Genomic DNA, 21,923 nt, shown 5'->3' on the forward strand with positions numbered 1-21,923 from the left:
ACAGTTCCAGCCACACTGAACAACAAACGAATTCCAACAGGCGAACTAACCTTGAGCCGCCCAATATCTCTGAAACGCTATTCGCTTCAAAAAGGCAAGGTACTTCCCGCTGCATTGCTTTAAACTTCCGATAGACCCTTGCTATCAAGAGGTGGGGGAAAAAAAACAACCCACAGTGAAAAGCTGCTTATTGTACAAAGAGAAAAACAAAATGTTGGTACTGTTTTCCTACATGGGAAGTCCTGTTGTGAAATAAGTCAAGAATAATGTTTAGAAGGTGATTTTTTAAAGAATGTCTTTTTTTTTCAAAAAGGAAAAAATAATAAAGACCCTTTAGCAGACATTACTAGTAAGTACATTTCTAGTGTACAAACTATTAGGAAAAATGTGGCGCCATTAAACCCAGAAAATATGTCCTCCTGTAACAGACAGCTGTCTCCTCTGTAGTTTAAGTATGCTTTCTGCTTAGCTCATGCTCTGTGAGTCATGGAATCAATACAGGAAGCACACAGAGCCAGCCACACTGCAGATTCCGAGGAGGGTCAAGCCACACAGCTCCTCTGTTCCTCTCCTCCGCTTGCTGCATGGCTCTTCCAAGTATGTACATCTGGGGCGAATGCACAACCCCATTTCTACTTCATGTTTAAACCTGCCTCATAAGGTCTCCAATACTGGTCCTTTCAGCATTGTTTCTAGGTAAGTAGAACCAAAAATTACAGCCCTCTAACATGCAGGTGTCAAGCAATCCATCCTGCCCCTCAGCCCCACTCCCTTCTGAGTTTTCTGCAATGCACCAATAACTATACTTAGGTTAGAAGGGATTTACTTCCCCAGAAATGCTCATCACCCAGTAGAAGACACAATCAGAACTGAACAACTGAGTGTCAGCAAAGGTTAATGGTTTATTTTTAATTTATTTATTTTTGTTCCATTCAGCAAAACAGGGGAAAATCACTAACTGTCTGAGCCACAGGCTCCTGCTCACTGGAAGCTGTGCCCAGAGCCCCTTGCAGTCTGTTGTTAATGACAGTCTCAGTAACCTGATCCTCTCACAGTGGGAGACTTGAGTAAGCACTGGCCTCTCTCGGGTCTCGCCTTTCTATTGTCCCACCCTGCAGGGCCAGCTGTTTCTGACAGCCAAATTGCTGCGTGCTAAGCAATGAATGCTGTCAGAGAAGGAATTTTCATTTCTATAATGCATAGGCCTCCATGGACAAATTATACAGCTTATGGTGCTGGCTGCAGGATGCTGCTCCAAGCCTGAAGCACTGCCAGAACGAAGCCTGTCCTCCCCTCTCCCCAGCCCCAAGCTGACAAGACAGTCATCAAAATGAATCTGAATGGTCAGAGAGAAATGGAACACGTGTTTTCAGAGACAAACAAAACATATGTTGAGAATAGCTGTCCAGCGACACTCTTTAATGTAATGGTGTACAGGGAAAGCTAATTCATCTAATGTCATACCACACAACTACCTGGGCATTACAACCTACTGTAATCTGGTACCCTGCAGTGAACATCCCAAGGGCATCAGCAAAATCACTGGCTCCCTGCTTCTGGGGGATGCCAGACTTACCCAGAAACCACACAAGAACTTAGTACTTTTTGAGAACCAAGCAACACTGTATGAGGTCCCAAGAACAGTGCTCTTTTATGAGAACGAAAGTCCCCAATATGTGCTTCATGGAATCATTCTGTAGAAACTCTATGCTTCCTCAGTTCCTCCCCCTCTTTCCCAGCAACAACTCCTGAACTGGGTCTGGGATACACCCCCTCGTATTCTGTGTGCTGAGGTGTGGTTGGAAATCATCACACTGCACTGGATTGCAGGGTGTGACATGGCCTGAACCCACCCAGAGTGACTCTTGGGATTTTACAGGAACTACTAGAAAAGAAGGTGTGATTTTCTCATTATACTTGAATGTAGGATATGCCAGAGCCATTTTGCTACCATGAAAGGAGAACCTGCTGAGAATGGAACTGACAAAGGAGAAACTGGAGGGGAAATCACAGGGCTCTAGGGACACTGCTTGAGCCCTGAGTCAACCCAGATCTAAAACCTGTTTTACCCTGGACTCCATAAAATGGCAGCCATTCCATGTTCATCTTACTAAGGCTCGTCTGGGTCGTAGTTTTCCATCACCTGCAAAAGGAACTGAACGCATAAACTATCACTCCACCATTAGAGCATCCAAGAATCAACATAAATACGCATATCATACATTGCTATGAACGCAAGAAAAAAGTTTTCCATTCTTGGTTATTTCTTGTGAGAACTTATTTTTTCACCTTTTCCTTCCAGTCCGTATACCTTAATGTGAGCTAAAAGGTGCAAAGTGTCAGCTGATCTTGGCCCTTTTTGCAAGGCAAATCTAGATATTCGACCTGAACTCAGAGAGAGGAGGAAGCTAAATTCATGACCTGTTATAAATCTTAACCTGACATGGCATATGTGGAATAAAGAAAGTGGACTCTGGTTAGCGAGTGGTCCATCAGCTCCATGTCAGTGAAGCCAGCTCAGAGAAAGGCCAGGAAGCCAGCATGGGGGCAGGGAGCACCTGCTCTCTGGCTGGGTTCAGGTCAGCCAAAGCACAAGCACCTGCAGGCTGTGAGCCGCCAAGGCCATCACGCGCCACATCCTGCAGCCGTCCACTTTATCATTAACTACTGTCTGGCCAGCCAGGGCAGGGTCCGCTTCAAGAACACTGGGAACTTTAAGGCAGGAGGCATATTCAGAACCATGGTGGGCTCACAGCCACTCACTGCAGACTATAAATAGACTCCTGGCTGTGATCCTGATGGCAACCATAATTCCTGTTCCCCTGGTGGTAACAGAACTTCAGGCCTTTTGCCCAAGAAATTCAGCACAACCCACCAGGTATGGCAAAAATTACGAAATGTACATACATGCTTACTCAATGCCCTGGCCACTCTCCTCTTGTCCATACTTGGCTTCTAATCTCCAAAGATCAAAAAGTGGGGATATTAAAGTTGAAAAAGATATAAATAAGATTTCAGTTTGATACTGAGAAGGAAAAAAAAAAAAACTATAGAATACACAGGCTCAAAATTGACAAGGAAGGTAGGGAGGAAAATAAGACCCACTCACTCTCAACCCTTCTCCTTCAACACAATCATAGGGATTTCAAATCTTTATAGTCATTATTTTATGTGAAGTTATAAGGGGATGGGATGAAGCAGGGGGAAGGACTTGCCCTGACTTCTAACTTGGGAGGAGCAAAAGGAAGCCCAAGAAGGCCACTAAGACTGCTTAGATATGTATTTTAACGACCGCATTTACCTAGCTGCTTCTCAGGGACAATAAAATGAACCAAAATTGTCAGGACTGACTTAAAACTCACGGTTAAAGATCCACCCAGAGCTGGGAGCAGTGGCACACACTTGTAGAGCCAGCTATTAGGCAGGCTAAGACAAGAGGATCGCTTGAGCCCAGGAGTTCAAGGTTGGAGGCTATAGTGTACCATGATCTTGCCTGTGAATAGCCACTGCATTCCAGCCTGGACAACATGGCAAGACCCCATTTCTTTATAAAAAAGAAAATTGGCCAGGCACGGTGGCTCACACCTGTAATTCCAGCACTTTGGGAGGCCGAGGCAGGTGGATCACGAGGTCAGGAGATCGAGACCATCCTGGCTAACATGGTGAAACCCAGTCTCTACGAAAAATATTTTTAAAAAATTAGCCAGGCGCTGTGGCGGGCGCCTGTAGTCCCAGCTACTCGGGAGGCTGAGGCAGAAGAATGGTGTGAACCTGGGAGGTGGAGCTTGCATTGAGCCCAGATCGCACCACTGCACTCCATCTCAAAAAAAAAAATAAATAAATAAATAAATAAAAATAATCCAATCCCCTGAACTCAGGGATCACTCTGCTACTTTAGTGGAAGTCATTCTAGGGAAACATCCCTTATTACAATCACTGTCAAAAGAAAAAGTAGAAGCCCCAACAGTCCAATACTGAAGAAGACCTTGGAAAAGGTTTTTATACCATCTCATCTCCAGGACTGGCACAGTGCTGGCACACAGCTGATGTTCCAACATGTGGATGGATCTCTCTTCCAACCAACTTCCTGACCCTTAACAAAGGCCAAGCCAGAAATAAACTGCATAAAGTACAGAGTACAGAAAGTGTTCTGAACCACAGCAAGTTCACTGCCTTTCCTTCCCATATTCATTCATGCCCTTGGCCAGGAGGTACTGAGCACCTACAATGAGCCAGGTACTGATTTAGGCACTGGAGGTATGACAGCAAATGCAATCAAGTTCCTGCCCTCAGAGTTTACATTCAGGCAGAAGACTCCACATGGAAGTTCTTTCATGCATCTAGCCCTGTATCTCCCGCTGTAAGACTCCAAGATCTTAGAAGATTTCCTCCGTGTATGAACACATGACCCTACATGAGGAACTCTTCAACTTATGAATCAATGAACTCTGGCAAAGTCTTCAACATCCAGTTACAACATCAATATTTAAGGTTCAAAGATGACGCAATTTACTCAATTTCTAGCATTTTATGTTCCTGCTTCCCCCATCCCCGGAAAATTTCAGAAATAATCTGCTACACAGAGGAATTTAAGGAATGTAATTTTAATCCAAAATATTAACTCTAGGCAGGTGACTGACTGTTCTAAGGTTCACCTACTATGATTTTTTTCTTTGATCTGAAAACCAGCAAGGCAGTGTACAGATACCAGGTTTCCTAGCACAAAGAATGTATTTAATCACATCTCTATTATAAAAGCCATGTGATACAGAATAAACCTCTCAGACTTTAACAGTCACAAAATTATTCTTAAGAATACAAATTTAACACCAATAATTAAACTATACTCTAAATTCTATCCTCCCATTGAGTTTGGAGGTAGAGGCCTTGAACTTAGAGGAAGTATAGCTTTACACAGCCAGCATGATAAATGCTTCAGATCAGTAAGAAAGTCAATAAGTGTGCTTTTATTCATGTCATTTGTCTATCTTTCTGCAAACTAACCAAATAAATACCATAGAGCCAGATTGTAGTAACTGACATATTCAATACTGCATTACTCAACACACTAATGGTCTGTTTTCTAAATCCCACAAGTTAAAGACTTTTACTGTGGGTGACTTGGAAACATTCCATAATTATCACTAGTGCCTTGGTTTTCCCTAAAAAATGAGTAATAATAACAGCCACAGTTTTTTGAACACTTCTAAGGTACCAGACACTACTGTGACAGAGATTTGCATCCATATTACCACACTCAATCCACCCAACACACATAATGACATAACAGCAATTATCATCTCCATTACGCAGACGATAAAACTGAAGCTCAGAGAAGAAAAGTAACTTCCCTAATGTCACGAAGCTGGGATGTGACAGAATGAGATTCAAACCCACACTTGCCTGACACCATAGGCCATTCTTACACATTATGTCACAGTCTCTGCATTCTTTTCCAGCCTTTCTTTTCTCCCATGATATCATGGGAAAGGATTAACATGTACCTTCTAGGCCAACCCCGCAATAGAATACTGGCACTGTAAGTAATGGTTATGTTGCACAGACCTGAGCAGTTATATTAGGATTCATGGATATAGTAAAACTCCAAATGAAGATAACCATTGAATATTAGCCTGAACATACCAAAGGCTGAAAATCAGTCACCTTCAAATGCTTAATACAAAAAACATGAGAGCACTACTTAAACTTTAATGGGGTTAGACTGCCAGCATCCATTCAAAGACAAAAAAGAAAAAAGGAGCTATTCGCAGATAATCTTGAAATTAAGCCAAATAAAGAAAAGAGAATAATTGGGAAAACAGCCTAAGAACCATGCTCACTGGTAAGCTTCAAAGAGCAGCTGTGCTTACAGGGCAGGCAAAGGAGGCCCTGTCATGCAGAAGACATTGTGAAACCATCATCTCCTTATGGAAAACAAGGCTGGGGGCCGCCCTCGGCATGGCCCTCCAATTGTGCTGTGGGAGATCAAGTTCAAGTGCTCACAAGAGTGTCTTCCAGGTTTGTAGAACCCACTGGAAAGGATTCCAGTGAGGATCAAGACTTCCAAGAGCCCACCCAGGTAAGACAAATTCCCAAGTAACAGTGACAGCTCGGCCCCCAAGCCTTCCAAGCTGTATCTGGCCGATCTCCAAACCCACCCTGTCCCCACTGGGTTTGCACTTCCCCGCAGAGGCCTTTCTCAGCTTTGGCTACTCCAACAGCAGCTCTGCTCCCTACTCACTTAAGGTTCCAGACAATCAAAAGCAGTTACTCTACACCAAAAGTAAAGTACCAGAAATTAACAAACAAACAAAAAAGAAACTTGCAATGAGAAAAATCACCTGTGATATTTCAAAATAAAATTCTGATAATCACACCAGGATTTTTACTTGACACCTTTCATTTTATTAAAAAAAGGAAAAAAAACAGTTGATCATCTGATAGATGCTGCTTCTGAAGCACTACAGAGCTAAGCACCCTGCTAGGAACTGAGGGTTTCAGAGCAAAAGAAACCCTTTTGACCTCAAGGGCTGCTGTGGTCTGAAGGTTGGTGCCCCCGCAAGAATTCATACATTGGAACCTAATACCCAATGAGATACTATTAAGAGGCAGGGAGCCTTTGGTGGGTGATTAAGTCTTTAGGGAGATTCGTGCTTTTATAAAAAATAGAGCTCCCTGGGCCCCCCTTCCACCATATGAGAACACAGCAAGAAAGTGCCATCTTTGAAGCAGAGTGAGCCCTCACCAGACACCAAATCCTGCCCACGCCTTGATCTTGGAGCCTTCAGAACTGTAAGCAATAAGTGTCTATTATTTATAAATTACCCAGACTAAGGGATTTAGTTATAGCAGCACAAATGGACTAAGACAAGGACTTATGGTTTAGTGAAAGAGGTGAGAATTATCCAAAAATAGTAAGATAGAGATGATGGGTTCCCAATAAGTTGTGTAGGCATGCCAGTCATGTCAAGAGGTCACAGAAATAAGTTATGACTGCTGACTGAGGTAGTGTAGTGGGTTGAACAGTATCCTGCCAAACAATTTGTCTGCGTTCTAACCTTGGAACCTGTGAGTGTGACCTTATTTGGGAAACGGGTCTTTACAAATGTAAAAAACTTAAGAATCTTGAGATGAGATCATCCTGGATTCTGTAGGTGGTACTTAAATTTGATGACAAGCATCTTTATGACAGACGCATGGAGAGGCACAGAGAGAAGGTCATGTGAAGATGGAGCCACACATTGCAGTCATGCTGCCACAAGCCAGGAAACACCTGGAGATACCAGAAGCTGAAAGGAGCTAGGAAAGAGTCTCCTCTAAAGCCATCAGTTAGAGCATGGCTCTACCGGCACCCTGATGTCAGACCTCGGGCCTCCACAGCTTTGCAAGATACATTGCTGTTGTTTGTGGTAATTTCTTACGGCAGCCCTAGGAAGCTAATACAGATGGTTAGGGGAATGCTGCTGAGAAGGCCTTGAAGGGAGGGTAAGGGCCCCACAGGCAGGAGGAAGAGTCACAGCAAGCAAAGACAAGCCAATCATGGGGGCAACAATGAGAAAATGCATGCTGCTGCATCCATGATGAAAGAGGAGGAGAAAAACCTGAAATGTGACTTGGGGTTAAATAGCCACGTGAATGTCAATCTAGGCCCTAATAATTGTATCAGCCAATGGGAAGTCACCAAAGATGTTTGAGCAAAGAAGTAAAATGTACAAGGTGCTGTTTTAGAAAAATTAATCTAGCATTAAAAAGGAGAATGAACTAGCAGGAAATATATAGCAGACCTTCCCTTTATGAATAAAGATCCTTGAAAACCAAAACCAAGTATCCATGCCCTAATCCCCAGAACCTGTGAATGTTACCTTATGTGACAAAGGGACTTTGCAGATGTGATTAAATTAAGAGTTTTGAGATGCGGCGATTATCCTGGATTATCCGGGTAGGCCCTAAATATAATCACAAGTGTCCTTTTAAGAAACAGACATGGAGATTTAACTTCAGAGAGGAGAAGGCAGTGTGACGATGGAAACAGAGATGGAAAGAAGGTGCTTTGAAGATGGAGGAAGAGCCACAAGCCAAAGGAAGTGGATTCTCCCGAGAGCCTCCAAAACTGGAAGAAAGTAAATTTGTGCTGTTTCAAAATACTAAATTTGTCATGATTTGTTACAGCAGCAATGGCAAACTAAGTTTTATGTTTTCCCTTCTGAAATTCAAATAAACCTTGCTTCTCCTGAATTCTTCGTGATATGACTCCTCTTTGCTTTTCCCCTTGTTTCACTCAAGCTCGTCCCATTTAATTCTGCCAAAGCTCACATTCAACATCCCACTTCCCTGTTTTAACACTTTCTAACTCAGTTGCTTCAGACCTTTGCGATCTTCTAAACTAAACATTATAACCTACATATGCCATATGAAGAAATCAGAGAGAATCTACTAATTTACTCACACCACCACACCACCACCTTGTTCCAGAAATAATTTAAGAATAAACTGACCCCTTCTGGATTGATGAAACTGTTTCTACATCTTCATCTGCAGTGATACTTATAGGGGTAAATACAGATGCAAAAATTTATTGAGTTGTATACTGTAGATTTGTACACTTCACTGTATGGATTCTATACTTCAATAAAAACATAAAAGAAAAAAGAAAATAATAAGCTAATTCCACCTCCTGGCCTCTTGAGGGCAGGAGAGTAGGTGTAAAGTCTCCAAAGCAGAAGAGAAAAAGCAACATATGTCATTCTGGGAAACTGAGGTTTATTATAAAAAGAGGCTAGATAGGTAAAGATTAATAGAACATGTGTGTATGGTCCCCAGAATCAATATGTACATATATAAGCCCTCAGAAAGGACACCAGAAGAAATAAGCTAAAAAAGAAAAAGCCAAAGAAATGAACCAGGACATCAACAGTTTAGAATGAGGCTGCATAAGAGAGTATCTTTCAAAGATTTTTAATACTTATTTTATATTTGAACTTATTATACACATGCATATAAAACTGAAACAAAAATTTCATAAAACAATTCTTACCCTTGCAATTCATAAGCTTTATTCAAAACTTCAATTTCCTTTCATTTCTAGTCTTGGGTGTGACTCCCTAAACTGATCCAGTAATGGACTGAGATCTAAAGTTCACCAAAAAAACACTAGGGCATGCCTATCAGAGATTGACCTGAGCAGGAAGATGTTGATAATATCAGAAAAAAAGTTAATCTCTTTTAATTTTATGGCCAAAGGAGAAAAAAATTAGAAGTTTTACTCACAACAGAGAGTTCATTTCAAAAGTCTTAAAATACAACATCAGAAACGATGTTTTTAAGGAATGTTTTAAATTTTCTCATTATATTTTCTGTTTAACCACTGTTAAGTCCCAACCCATCTGGGTGTCAGATGTGAGACTCAGTTTGATATTGAAAGTTCCATTCAAAAAACTTACCTGCTATGAGATATGCAAAGGTAAGCAAGACATGGTTCTTACCTTCAAAGAGTTTATAATCTACCAAGAAAGAAAAACACTGAAAAATTACCACAGAAGAATTACAAACAGTAATGCTATGGGAACACAGAAGAGAGAAAAACTGATTTTAGCCAGAGGATGAGACATGACAAAGACTGCATGGAGAAAGAGATGGAGTTTGAACTGGGGAGGGGGTGAGGAGTGGAGACAGGGAGCAGCTGACAGAGACTCAGAAAGACAGAGAAGACTGGTGAATAGTAGGATGTGGCCATTTTAAAATACCCCCCCCACCACCCCATTTGATTTTTTTAAAATGGCCCTCAAATTCTTTGGCTCTCTTCCCATCAAGAGGTGGGATCTGTATCTCCTCCTCTTTAATGGGGCTCTGTGACAGCTTGACCAACAGAATATGGTGGAAGTGACACTGTAACAGCTTCCAGAACCAGATCTTAAGAAACTGGAAGCTTCCACTTCCTGTCTTTTGAGACACTTGCTCTTGGAACCCAGCCGCCATGCTCTGAGGAAGCTCAAAATAGCCCATGCAGAGAGACCACATGTAGGTGTTTCAGCTGACAGCCCCAGCTGAGCTCCCAGCCAACAGCCAGCATCAACCGCCAGACATGCGAGTGAATGAGCCTTTGGATGATTCCAGCCCCCAACCTTCAAGAATTCCCAGCTGAGGCCCCAGACATTGTGGAACAGAGACAAGCTGTCCTTGCTGTGCATGTTCCAAATCCCTGACTCACTAAACTGTGAGCACAATAAAATGGTTGTCGTTTTATGCCATCAAGTTTGAGGTAGTTTATTATGCAGAAAGAGATTGACTGGACCAGCAGGCAGTCTAGTTGGGCTATTGTCAGGAGCAACAGAGGATATGGAAAACAGTCTGAAAGAAGATGCACCTCATATCTTAAAAGTCAACCTAAGCAGTTTAATATTTTTTTTTATCTATAATGGTGAGCAGTTGATGGTTGAAAGTCAAGGGAATTACATGATTGGATTAGAAAGATGATATTAGCAGTAATGAACATAAGGGATTTCCAGCAAGCTCAAAGAAACATCTGACACAGCTACAACAAAAATGAGTGTTGCTGTCATAACTACACCCATTTTATAAATTGAAGCAGTTTAGAGGGAAAGATAATCTAGAATAATCTGTCATCTAATCTAGTAGCAAATCCCACTGGCTCTATCTTCAAAGTATATCCTGATTCCAACCAATCTCTTCTCATACTTCCAAGTCTGGTTCAAGAAATCACTACCTCTCACCTAGACCAGTACTTATACAACAAAATTACCATCTGTAATGGACCAATACTTTTGTAAAACTCCTTGTTCGGTGGGTTGAATCCACTGATCACAAGTACTGATGGCAATATCAAATTACCATAACAATCTCTAAACACTATCTCAATTTCTGTACCTATCATATTATCAAAAGAAATAAATAGTTCTTTGGACAAGCACTATGTACTATTGTTTCAAACTCTCTATCAATATCAATATTCAAAATTTGGGGGAAAAAACTGTAATTTCTGAAATCATAAATTATTTTTCAAATACTTCCAATACTGTTTATTCACTATTATAAACATCTTTTTAAATTGCTTAATAAAAAATGTGAAGTACAGTAGTATATATCAAAACTGTAGCTTACAGAAAATATCCAAACACTAGGAAATGCCTACAAACATTATTATATAGTATTTGAATAACCTAGCAAGTTTAGCAGTACTATACAGAATCAGGTGTAGAAACTGCCAATTTAAGAACTTACTTTGTTTCCAAAGCTCATTATCTTTTGGCACACTACACATAGGCTTTTATTAAAAATACTCTACACATATATTTATTAATATTTACTTTATTTGCAATAATGACTTATTGTTAGCAGGAGACAGGGGTCAGGAACCTATACAGATAACCTGGCAACAGCCAACATGCAAGTATAACTAGTTAAACTGTGGCCACTTTCGTGCTCCTCTCTCGATTCCTGGAATAGTCAACCTTAACCTTCTACCCAGGTGTCAGCGTTTCCTGTTCTGGCTTTCAACTTGAAATCAGTAGATTCTTTAAAGCCAGTAACATTTCTATGTTGACTGTGGCTAGTAGCTACCTTACTGGACAATGCAAGCATAGAGAATCTTAAAAGACACAGATTGAAAGAGAGAGGAAAAGCAATCTCAGAGAATTCCAAAACTTGGGGAAAAGAGGTCAGCAAAGAATGAAGTCAGAAAGGAACAAGATGCTTCAGAAGACACTTTAGAAAAATTAAAATGAGAAGGCCGGGTGTGGTGGCTCATGCCTGCAATCCCAGCACTTTAGGAGGCCGAGGTAGGCGGATCACTTGAGGTCTGGAGTTCAAGACTAGCCTGGCCAATATGGCAAAACCCTATCTCTATTAAAAATACAAAACTTAGCTAGGTGTGGTGGGGCACACCTGTAGTCCCAACTACTCGGGAGGCTGAGGCAGGAGAATCATTCAAACCTGGGAGGTGGAGGTTGCAGTGAGCTGAGATCATGCCACTATACTCCAGCCCGGGCGATAGAACAAGACTTGGTCTCAAAAAAAAAGAGGGAAAAATGCCAACAGACTACAGACACTCAGAACAAGTCCCAGGCAATACTTGAGAATGGATTTTAAACACTTAGAAAGTAGTAATCCCTGCGAACCCTAATAGTAAGAACAAATCATACAAGATTAACCCAGTTTCCTTTTCTCGTTAAGATTCCTAAGCTGGCAGTTCAAGGGAACATACACATCTAGACTTGACAACATGTCTTATGAAATATTTGTGATCAAGATAAGTAAAAAGTTAAAAGATAAAGAAAAAGAAAAAGTTTACTTGGCCACAGGCGGTGGCTCACACCTGTAATCCTAGCACTTTGGGAGGCCAAGGCAGGCAGATCACTTGAGGTCAAGGGTTTGAGACCAGCCTGGCCAACATGGTGAAACCCCGTCTCTACTAAAAATACAAAAGTTAGCTGGCTATGGTGGTGCATGTCTGTAATCCCAGCTACTCAGGAGGCTGAAACACGAGAATTGCTGGAACCTGGGAGGCGGAGGTTGTAGTGAGTCGAGATCGTACCACTGCACTCCAGCCTGGGCAACAGAGTAAGACTGTGTCTCCAAAAATAAAAAGAAAAGTTAACTTAGTAGATCTGTTAACTTAACAGATCCATCTTAACAGATCCATCTTAACTTAACAGATCTATCTTAACAGATCAGATAGATCTGTTAAGTTACTACATTCAAAGGGTACTATTTCAGAAAAACTCACATCTTCCCTAAAATAACAGAAATGGAATCCAATGCAAACTGCTATGGGCAGGACCTAGCAAACTGAAAGTTAACTTAAGGTAAATTTAAGATCCCACATGCAGTAAAGGGAATAAAAGACAAGGGTATAAGCAGACAAGGAGAGGCTGAGGAAGACAGGACCTAGCAGTATCATCTATGGAAAAAAACTGAGATTTCCGTTGGTGATCAACTCTCCAAGTAGAACCATGTGGCCATCTGAAATATAGCAGCTTGGGCTGCATAATACAAGCATGGAAGTCAAAAAATCAGAGGAGAGAAAACCCAGTCAGGAATATTACAATCAGTTCTAGACACCAATTCTTAAAGACTCAATCAAACAGAAGTATAAGCAACAAGGCAGGCAGGATGGTGAAGACCCATGGAAGCTATGAAGACATTCTTAGAAAAAAGATATTGGGGGTAAATATGACAGCTCAAATCATGTAAAAATACTATTATACTCTATATTCTGTATAGCTGAAAAGAACTGTGATCAAAGGATAAATAGAAGCAAAATTCATTATAGATCAAAAAACCCTCTGGCAGTCAGATTAGTCCAAAGGCAGAGTGGGCTCCTAGTAAATACTGCATCCCCTAACTTTGTAGAATTTCAGTGAAGGCTGAGGATTCACTCAGAGGGTATAATGCAGAGCAAATGCAGGCACTGGAGAGATGGGCTAAATAACTCCTCCCAATCTTGTGACCCTACCACTAAAAAGAGGCCTCCTGGGAGGGAAACAAAGATACACACACACACCCCAGTTCTGGCGTTTGGTAGGCACTTCCAAAACATTGAATGAATGGGAGCAACGTAAGATTATTATGTTCTGAAGAAGACTACAGGCTGAAGAGGCAATAGCATTGAATGTGGATTCGTTTTTTAAAATGCTTCCTCAGGAAGGGGCTTATGAGAGGTATAGGCGTCAAAACACCTTTTTTTTTTAAAGAACAGAATACTTAAGCCTATTTCTAAACTCAAGAGAAAAGGCCAATAAAGAGGACAAATTAGAGAGAATTGGGGAGAAAGGACAGAGTTTAAAAAATAAAGAATAGGCCAGGTACAGTGGCTCATACCTGTAATCCCAGCACTTTGGGAGGCCAAGGCGGGTGGATCGCGTGAGCTCAGAAATTCCAGACCAGCCTGGGCAACATGGCAAAACCCCATCTCTATAAGAAATACAAAAATTAGCTGGGCGTGGTGGTACATGGCTGTGGTCCCGGTTACAGGGAGGCTGAGATGGGAGAATTGCTTGAACTAGGGAGGTGGAGACTGCAGTAAACAGAGGTCATGCCACTGTACTACAGCCTGGATGATAGAGCGAGAGCCTGTCTCAAAAAAAAAAAAGAGCAAGACCTTGGGAAAAGAAAGGGAAACTAGACTCAAATATCGGATACAAGTTAAGTACGGGATAAAATGTTTAAGACAGATCTTCAGACATAAAAACAAAACTATGAAAAATATTCTCTTTTAAATAGTTATTCAAACATACACAAGATAGGTACCAATTTCATCACAAACATCATCTGCCATAGTTACATGATCCTCTAAATGGTATTAATTCCCACAGAACTCCTAAAACCATATACAGAAGATTCCTTTAAAACACTATAAATGTCATAGTATCAAAATTAGATAAAGCAGAGGGCTAACAGATTCAACACTCAGGCACTAGGTACTGAGAGTTCAGCTGTACCAACCTGCTGACCGGAAGACAATGAAAAGACCCAAAGCCTCTATAGTGAAGGGAATCAGTGGATTACTTTAATAAAAGGTAGGATGTGGAGATGTTCAAGGGAGAAGGTTCTCTCATAAAACTTATTATAGCTAGTAATATCCTAACCATAAGATCTCAAAACTAGAAGTTCAGTTATAATGATTTGTTCCATGCCCAAATATTTTTAAAACAAAAGACAGTAGCCAAATTATTGCTACTTACTTGAATTACTATAATATTCTTCCTGTTCCTAGTTTCACAATTACCCAAATAATAAATAGATTGTATTAGTCTACTCAGGCTGCCATAATAAAACATCACAGATCGGATGGCTTAAACAGAAATTTACTTTCCCACAGTTCTAGAGGCTAGAAGTCCAAGATCAGGATGCCATGGTCAGGTTCTAGTGAGGGCCCTCTTCCTGGCTAACAGAGGGGCAGCCTTCTTGCTGTGTTCTCGTGTAGGAAAGAGACAGCAAGTTCTCTGGTATCTCTTCTTACAAGCTCACTAATCCCATCAGGAAGGTCCCGCCTTCATCACCTCACCTAAACCTAATCACCTCCCAAAGACCTCATCTCCAAATAGGAGCACACTGAGGGTAAGGGCTTTAGCACATGAACTGGGAAGGACACAATTCAGTCTAAAGCATAGATGAATAGACACCATTGAAAAAGAATATTCTTATAGCTGCTGCTCATAACTGTTCCAAAATCCAAATCTAATCAGATCCTTTTCCTGCCTAAAATCCTAGCTAGCATATTTCAGGATAAGACCTGAATTGTTTAGGAAGCAATAAGTAGTCTTCATGACATAGCCATTACCCACCTCTCCAGCCTTATGTCACATCAATTCCCACAGGCACCCTAAGCTGCAGTTCAACTAAAACACCTGCATTCCCAGCTTGTACTATGCTCTTCTTATGCCTTCTATCTTTACAATGAAGTTTCCCTACGCTAAAATGCCCTTCCTCTACATTACCAGGCTAACTTCTACTTATTCTTCTCACGTAATACCTTCTAGGATCAGAAGCTTCCCTACATCCTTCTCCCCAACGCGGGTGAGGTTTCCCCCTCTGGGTCACTGCTGTACATTGTGCACACCCGCATTTGCCAAGCTGTACTGTAACCACTGATTTACGTGTTCCTTTTACTAAGCCATGAATTCTCTTGAAGCCAGGAATAGCACCTTTGGTCTCAGTGTCACCAACACATAATCAACACAGAGCCTAGCACATAGTTAGTATTCAAAAAATTTCAACAAATAAAAAAGCATGAATCAATCAGACCCCAAAGGAGTTTAAAAAAAAAAAAAGTTAGGAAGAAGCATTTTCTTTTTCCTAACATTTCATACCTATCTTCCACACACATATTTCTAGTTAGTTACCTCTCTGGATTTGCACAAAGACTTGGTGATAATTTGATACCCAGCAAAATGGAACACAACATTAAAAAATCACTGAAAGATCAAGAACAGAGACACAGGAAGACAATGACAGTGTTCTGCCATCATATTGGCAAACCCAAAATGAAAAAAATGTGTATCTTTTTCAGGCTGGGTGCAGTGGCTCACATCTGTAATCCCAGCACTTTGGGAGGCCCAGGTGGGTGGATCACAAGGTCAGAAAATGGAGACCATTCTGGTCAACATGGTAAAACCCCATCTCCACTAAAAATACAAAAATTAGTTGGGCATGGTGGTGCATGCCTGTAGTCCCAACTACTCAGGAGGCTGAGGCAGGAGAACCGCTTGAACCCAGGAGGCGGAGGTTGCAGTGAGCCAAGATCACGCCACTGCACTCCAGCCTGGCAACAGAGCAAGACTCCATCTCAAAAATAAAATAAGTATCTAAGACAAACCTCACACTCTCCCAATGTTACAGGCTAGTTTACTGCCTTTTAGCGTTTTTCAGAAATGCCAACGAACTGGCCAGGCATGGTGGCTCACACCTGTAATCTCAGCTCTTTGGGAGACCAAGGAGGACAGACGTTTTTGAGCTTAGGAGTTTGAGACCAGCCTGGGCAACATGATGAAACCTAGTCTCTAAAAAAGAAAAAAAAAAAAGTGTATATATATATATATATATATATATACACACACAAAAAAAAAAAATTAGCCGGATGTGGTGGCTTGCACCTGTGGTCCCAGCTATTCAGGAGGCTGACATGGGAGGATCACTTTAGCCCAGAAAGTGGAAGTTGTGAGCCAAGATCGCGCCACTGCACTCCAGACTGGGTGACAGTCCATGTCATTGTCAATGAATAACTGATGGGCCCTCACAAAGGAAAACTCTGTCCCATTCAGATTACAGATGGCATTTTTAGGTTTTAAATCAAAGCACCTTCCCCAGAAGAATAACTCACTTGTGCCCGCCTCATCAGAAGTGCCAATGTTATACAAAGAGTCAGCAACACTGTGAGTGGCCTTCAGGGGGAAGAGCTTTATAAACTGTGAAGTCTGCTTCAAATGCCAGTGGTCATCACTGTCTGAATTAGACTTGCAGGGTCGATGGTCCTTCAGCAAAAGGGTGGCTGCATCGAGTGGCGGGAAATGACTTGATGTTTTTGTCTGACTCATATTTTGCTTTTTTCTCCTCCCAAGAGAAACATGCTCCTCATGCTACATTTTCTGATGACCAAACATTAACTCATCCGCCTAAATCTCTTCAATGACTAAAAAGTTCCTCGCTTCATCATGAAATAGTAGCTTGAAATTTTAATGTAAACACAAGGAATCAAATGTTTATTCCTCTTCCTCAACCTGCGACACCCCAAAAACTTAAAAAGAAATACATTTCAATGTAGTCTGAAGTGCAGATTCTTTGACAAGACTCTACGAGACAGATTATATCCTCCTAGCCCTTAGTAGAGGTAGAAAAAAAGTGCTATAATGTGCTTTTATCCTGTGGCTATAATTAAAGTTGAAAAAAAGCCTTCAGTTTCCCCCTTAAGATATCAGCTCTGCATTACTCCTGTCTCATCCTCATATACCCGTGGTCTGCCGTCTTAAAAGTGCCTCCACCTATTTCCAGTTTCCCCTGAGCAATGCCTTCCCGCTTTCAACTATTCACTCACTCAAAACTTCTCATCTCTTGTCCTAAAACTTGCCAATTCCATTTCTGTATTCTCTTTCATCATTCCCCTTCCCCAAATCCTAGTGCCGTATCTTTAATGACTCATGGGAAAGATCATTACAAAAAATTAAAAATTGTCAGTGGTCCGTTGTGATAAATGTGGAGAATGTTTAACACAAAACAACACCTCCCTCAATTCAAACTAACAAGTATTTATTAAGTGTCTGTGGTGAGCCCTATGGTGGTTACAAAACATCATCTTTACTGGACTTGAGCTTTGTTACAGGGGCTGGTTCATTTTCAGGTCCTTCCATGCACATACAGAGAAGGGTCCCTTTGAAGTCGAGAGGTTTGGGCCACTTCCACTATAGATGATTTCTGGTATCAAAAAATGTTTTTTAAATGTAAAAACAGGATGACAAAAACTGTGTATGTTTTAAATATTTACAAAACAGGCCAAGCAATACTATCGGGCTGGTCTCAAGATAATTACATGGTCCAATACTGAGATGCAAGTTCAAAGTTATAGGATCCATGCTACCTTCTTTCAATCCTGTTGAAAATACAGAATCCTGGGCCAGGCACAGTGGTTTATGCCTGTAATCCCAGCATTTTGGGAGGCTGAGGCAGGCGGATTGCTTAAGCCCAGGAGTTCAAGACCAGCCTGGGCAACACGGTGAAACCCCGCTTCTACAAAAAAAATACAAAAATTAGCCAGGTGTGGTGGTACGCACTATAGTCTCAGCTATTCAGGAGGCTGAAGTGGGAGGATCACCTGAGCCCAGGAGGTTGAGGCTGCAGTGAGCCATGATTGTGCCACTGCAATCCAGCCTGGGTGACAGGGTAAGACCCTGACTCAAAGAAAAAAAAGAAAGAAAAAGAAAATACACAATTCTGGATATTTATGGGATTCTGTGATACAAAGGTAATATCAAGACAATGTGAAGTCCTTGTGTGTGGTAAAGCTTGGACCAAAGGGCTCTCCTACCCATCCCCAACACCCACAGTCTCAACAATGAACACATGGTCCCCATCCTCAAGGAAATTATAAACTAATTGGAAAAAAAAAAAAAGAAGATACCCTTCCCCCATCCTCCTCCACCATAAGGAAGAAATACTGTACCGGAGAGACCAGAATTGCACCCTGGATCCATCACTAAATCATTCATCATTAGCAGGTTCTCCTTAATATATTTAAACCTCAAAGGCTTTTTTCTCCCTGTAAAATAAAATAATATCATTTTCTGCCCTGCCTCCTGTACAAGGTTATTAAGAGGATCATGTAAAATGCAGTGTTGCTTTGGTAAACTACAAAGCCTTCCAGAAATGTGCACCACATATAGACAAAGGTTGAACACTTAATCACAAGCAGCCTTATCAGCACCGTAAGAAATCCTAATGACATTTACAAGAATATCAATTCAGAAATTGAGATTGTTGAGTCTAGAGAATAACAGAGCAAACTTTAGGGAAGATGGGGAGAAAAGATGAGAGGTTATGATTTGAAAATAAACGGATTTTATGGGGCCCCAGGTAACTCTGGCACTTTTTCTGTGAATATGTGAATGTTTCTTGTAATTTTTTCTTCCTTGTTGACATAACTTCATGAGTAACCAGAAGATGACTACTCCCCAAAGAAACCCATACTTATTCCCTAAGGTCCCACACTATGCCAGGCTTTTTCTTCAGTAAAAACTTAAAAAAAAAAAAAAGTCACTTGATCTAGTGGTCTCCTCCCTCTCAACCCACGAAAAGTTGGTTTCCTTCTTTATGCTAAACTTACAAACACTACTAATGATGACTAACTTCCAACAAAACACGCTCCTGAGCTCTTCTCTTACTGGGTTCTCAGGGCTACCTGGGAGGAGCCTTCCCTTCCTCTCTATGATGATAGGAGCCTCTCTTCTGTGTTCCTCCTACCTCTCAGGCTGTTCCCAGACTCTTCTCTCAACGTCCTTCTCCAAGAACTCATCCCTTGGACCAAGGGGACAGATCCACCCTCTCCCCTTTCTCAGGGACCTTCTGATCCCCATTTGAACTTTACTGCCTCCTGTACCAAGAAGTAGAGGCTCTCATCTCTATCTAGCCCTCTCCTCTCTAAGCTATTAAATATTAATTGTTTTTCTTCTTTTTAATTTTATTTTTATTTTTTGAGACACAGTCTCGCTCTGTCACCCAAGCTGGAGTGCAGTGGCGCGACCTCGGCTCACTGCAACCTCCATCTTGCGGGTTCAAGAGATTCTCCTGCCTCAGCATCCAGGGTAGCTGGGATTACTATTGGTTATGGATTACATAACCATTATGCCCTGCTAATTTTTGTCGAGACGGGGTTTCACCATGTTGGCCAGGCTGGTCTTGAACTCCTGACCTCAGGTGATCCCCCAGCCTCAGCCTCCCAAAGTGCTGGGATTACAGGCCTGAGCCACTGCACCTGGCCTATTTTTAATTCTTTAAATAGAGATAGGGTCTTGCTATGTTGCCCAGGCTGGTTTCCTACTCCTGACCTAAAGCAATCCTCCTACCTCAGCCTCCAAAAGTGCTAGAATTACAAGCATAAGCCAGCATGCCCCGTCTGTTTTTCTTCTGACAACCCACCAGACAGCTCTACTTGGACATCCCAAGTCCTCTCAAATAGAGCCTGTCACCTTGCTGCATTCCCCACACCTTCCTGCTCTGTTATGTGATTGTCAGAGGCATTTGAATCAGAGCAACTCCATCTTGAATAGGGGCTGAGTAAAATAAGCCTGAGACCTACTGGGCTGCATTCCCAGACAGGCATTCTAAGTCACAGGATGAAATAGCAGGTCGGCCCAAGATGCAGGTCATAAAGACCTCACTGATAAAACCGGTTGCAGTAAAGAACCCAGCCAAAACCCACCAAAACCAAGACGGCAATGAGAGTGACCTCTGGTCATCCTCACTGCTATGCTCCCACCAGCACAATGACAGTTTACAAATGCCACGGCAATGTCAGGAAGTTACCCTATATGGTCTTAAAAGGGCAGACAAGAATAATCCACCCCTTGTTTCGCAAATAATTCAGAAATAACCATAAAAATGGGCAACCAGCAGCCCTTGGGGGGCTATGCCTACGGAAGGGCCATTCTTCCTTTACTTTCTTAATAAACTAGACTTCACTTTATAGACTCGCCTCCAATTCTTTCTTGCGTGAGTCCAAGAACCCTCTCTTGGGGTCTGGATTGGGACCCCTTTCCAGTAACATGATCATCATGTACCCCCAGGTTGCCTGCAGTTATCAGATTCTCCTTTTCCTACTCTATTCCACCTTACAGACCACATCAGTCACCACATCTCATGGGCTCAGACTCCCAAACAGCCCTGAAATCTGCAATATCGTTTCCAGCCACACCACTCACCAAATAAGCTCCAGCCCCCTAATTTTTGCCCACATTTCGATTATTCCCCTAAGCGTTTCCCAAAGTGTGGAACAGGTACAACTGGTGGTTGCCTCACATGCTGCTAGGTGATTCTTCAACTATTTTTTTTTTGTTTTTAATGGTCATTTTTTGTATTATATATTAAAATAAATTCTTAAGTAGCATTTCAAGACTACGTTTCCACAGGCATAATGGCTTTGGACAAACTTTCATGACGTTTGAATAACCTGAGGACTTTTTGAAAAGTCTCCCTCATATCCCAAGGGCCAATGCATACCCCAGACCAATTAAATCACAACCTCACGAGGTGGGCACAGGCTCAGGTCTGGAAACTCCCCAGGTGCTTCCAATGCAGACAAGTTGGGGGACCAGTCCATGAAAATGAGACTAAAACAGGAATTGAAGGAAAGAAGGCTGAGCCTACCTAAAGAAAATAAAGTAAATAGTAATATATGTGGTAAACTGCTAGGAAGGGTACCCAACTCCACCCCAGTTTGCCCAGTTTAGCAGCGAAAGTCTAGCATCCCAGGATCTCCGCTAAACGCGGACAGTCAGTTACCCTACTCAGATAAGGCTAAGTGTCTGAGGTTTAGGAAGCAGCGCTAGCAGTTTCCAAAATGAGTTCAGCAGAATGTTATCCACCATCCCTAGGGTATTAACAGCTGCGAGGCTACAAAGAGTTCCACTGTGGAATAAATGTGGAACACCCTAGGGATATTCCAGGATAAGTGGTTAAGTGAATGGTTTTCTTCAAAGTTAATTTCTCAAAACTTTCAATTTACTATGATACTTTATATTGTCTGAGAGAAGAATATAATATCCTGCATTTTTCAAACTTATTTGAGGACCTTTTTTGGTGAAGCACCTTATATACAATTAAGGTTTCAAGAAACATTCTTGGCAGATGCTGCTCTACATGTACTTCCAGACAATCTTTAGAAAATATAAATCTGATAATGTCACTTCTCCATTATCAAC

General features: G+C 41.6%; 1 protein-coding gene across 9 annotated transcripts in view; it reads right to left on the bottom strand.

The window, feature by feature from the left end:
- The window catches only part of ACVR1 (activin A receptor type 1), a 140,916-nt gene that overhangs the window by 102,893 nt on the left and 16,100 nt on the right, over positions 1–21,923 (bottom strand). For 4 of the 9 annotated variants that reach the window (XM_077956174.1, XM_077956178.1, XM_077956179.1 and 1 more), the window contains exon 2: positions 13,837–13,929. The exons of the other annotated variants lie outside the window; for them this stretch is intronic. The gene's annotated coding sequence lies outside the window, so the exon portion shown is untranslated. The remainder of the gene's footprint in view (positions 1–13,836; positions 13,930–21,923) is intronic. 9 annotated transcript variants of the gene reach the window in all.

This window comes from Macaca mulatta, chromosome 12 (assembly GCF_049350105.2).
Source record: "Macaca mulatta isolate MMU2019108-1 chromosome 12, T2T-MMU8v2.0, whole genome shotgun sequence".
Lineage (NCBI taxonomy): Eukaryota > Metazoa > Chordata > Mammalia > Primates > Cercopithecidae > Macaca > Macaca mulatta.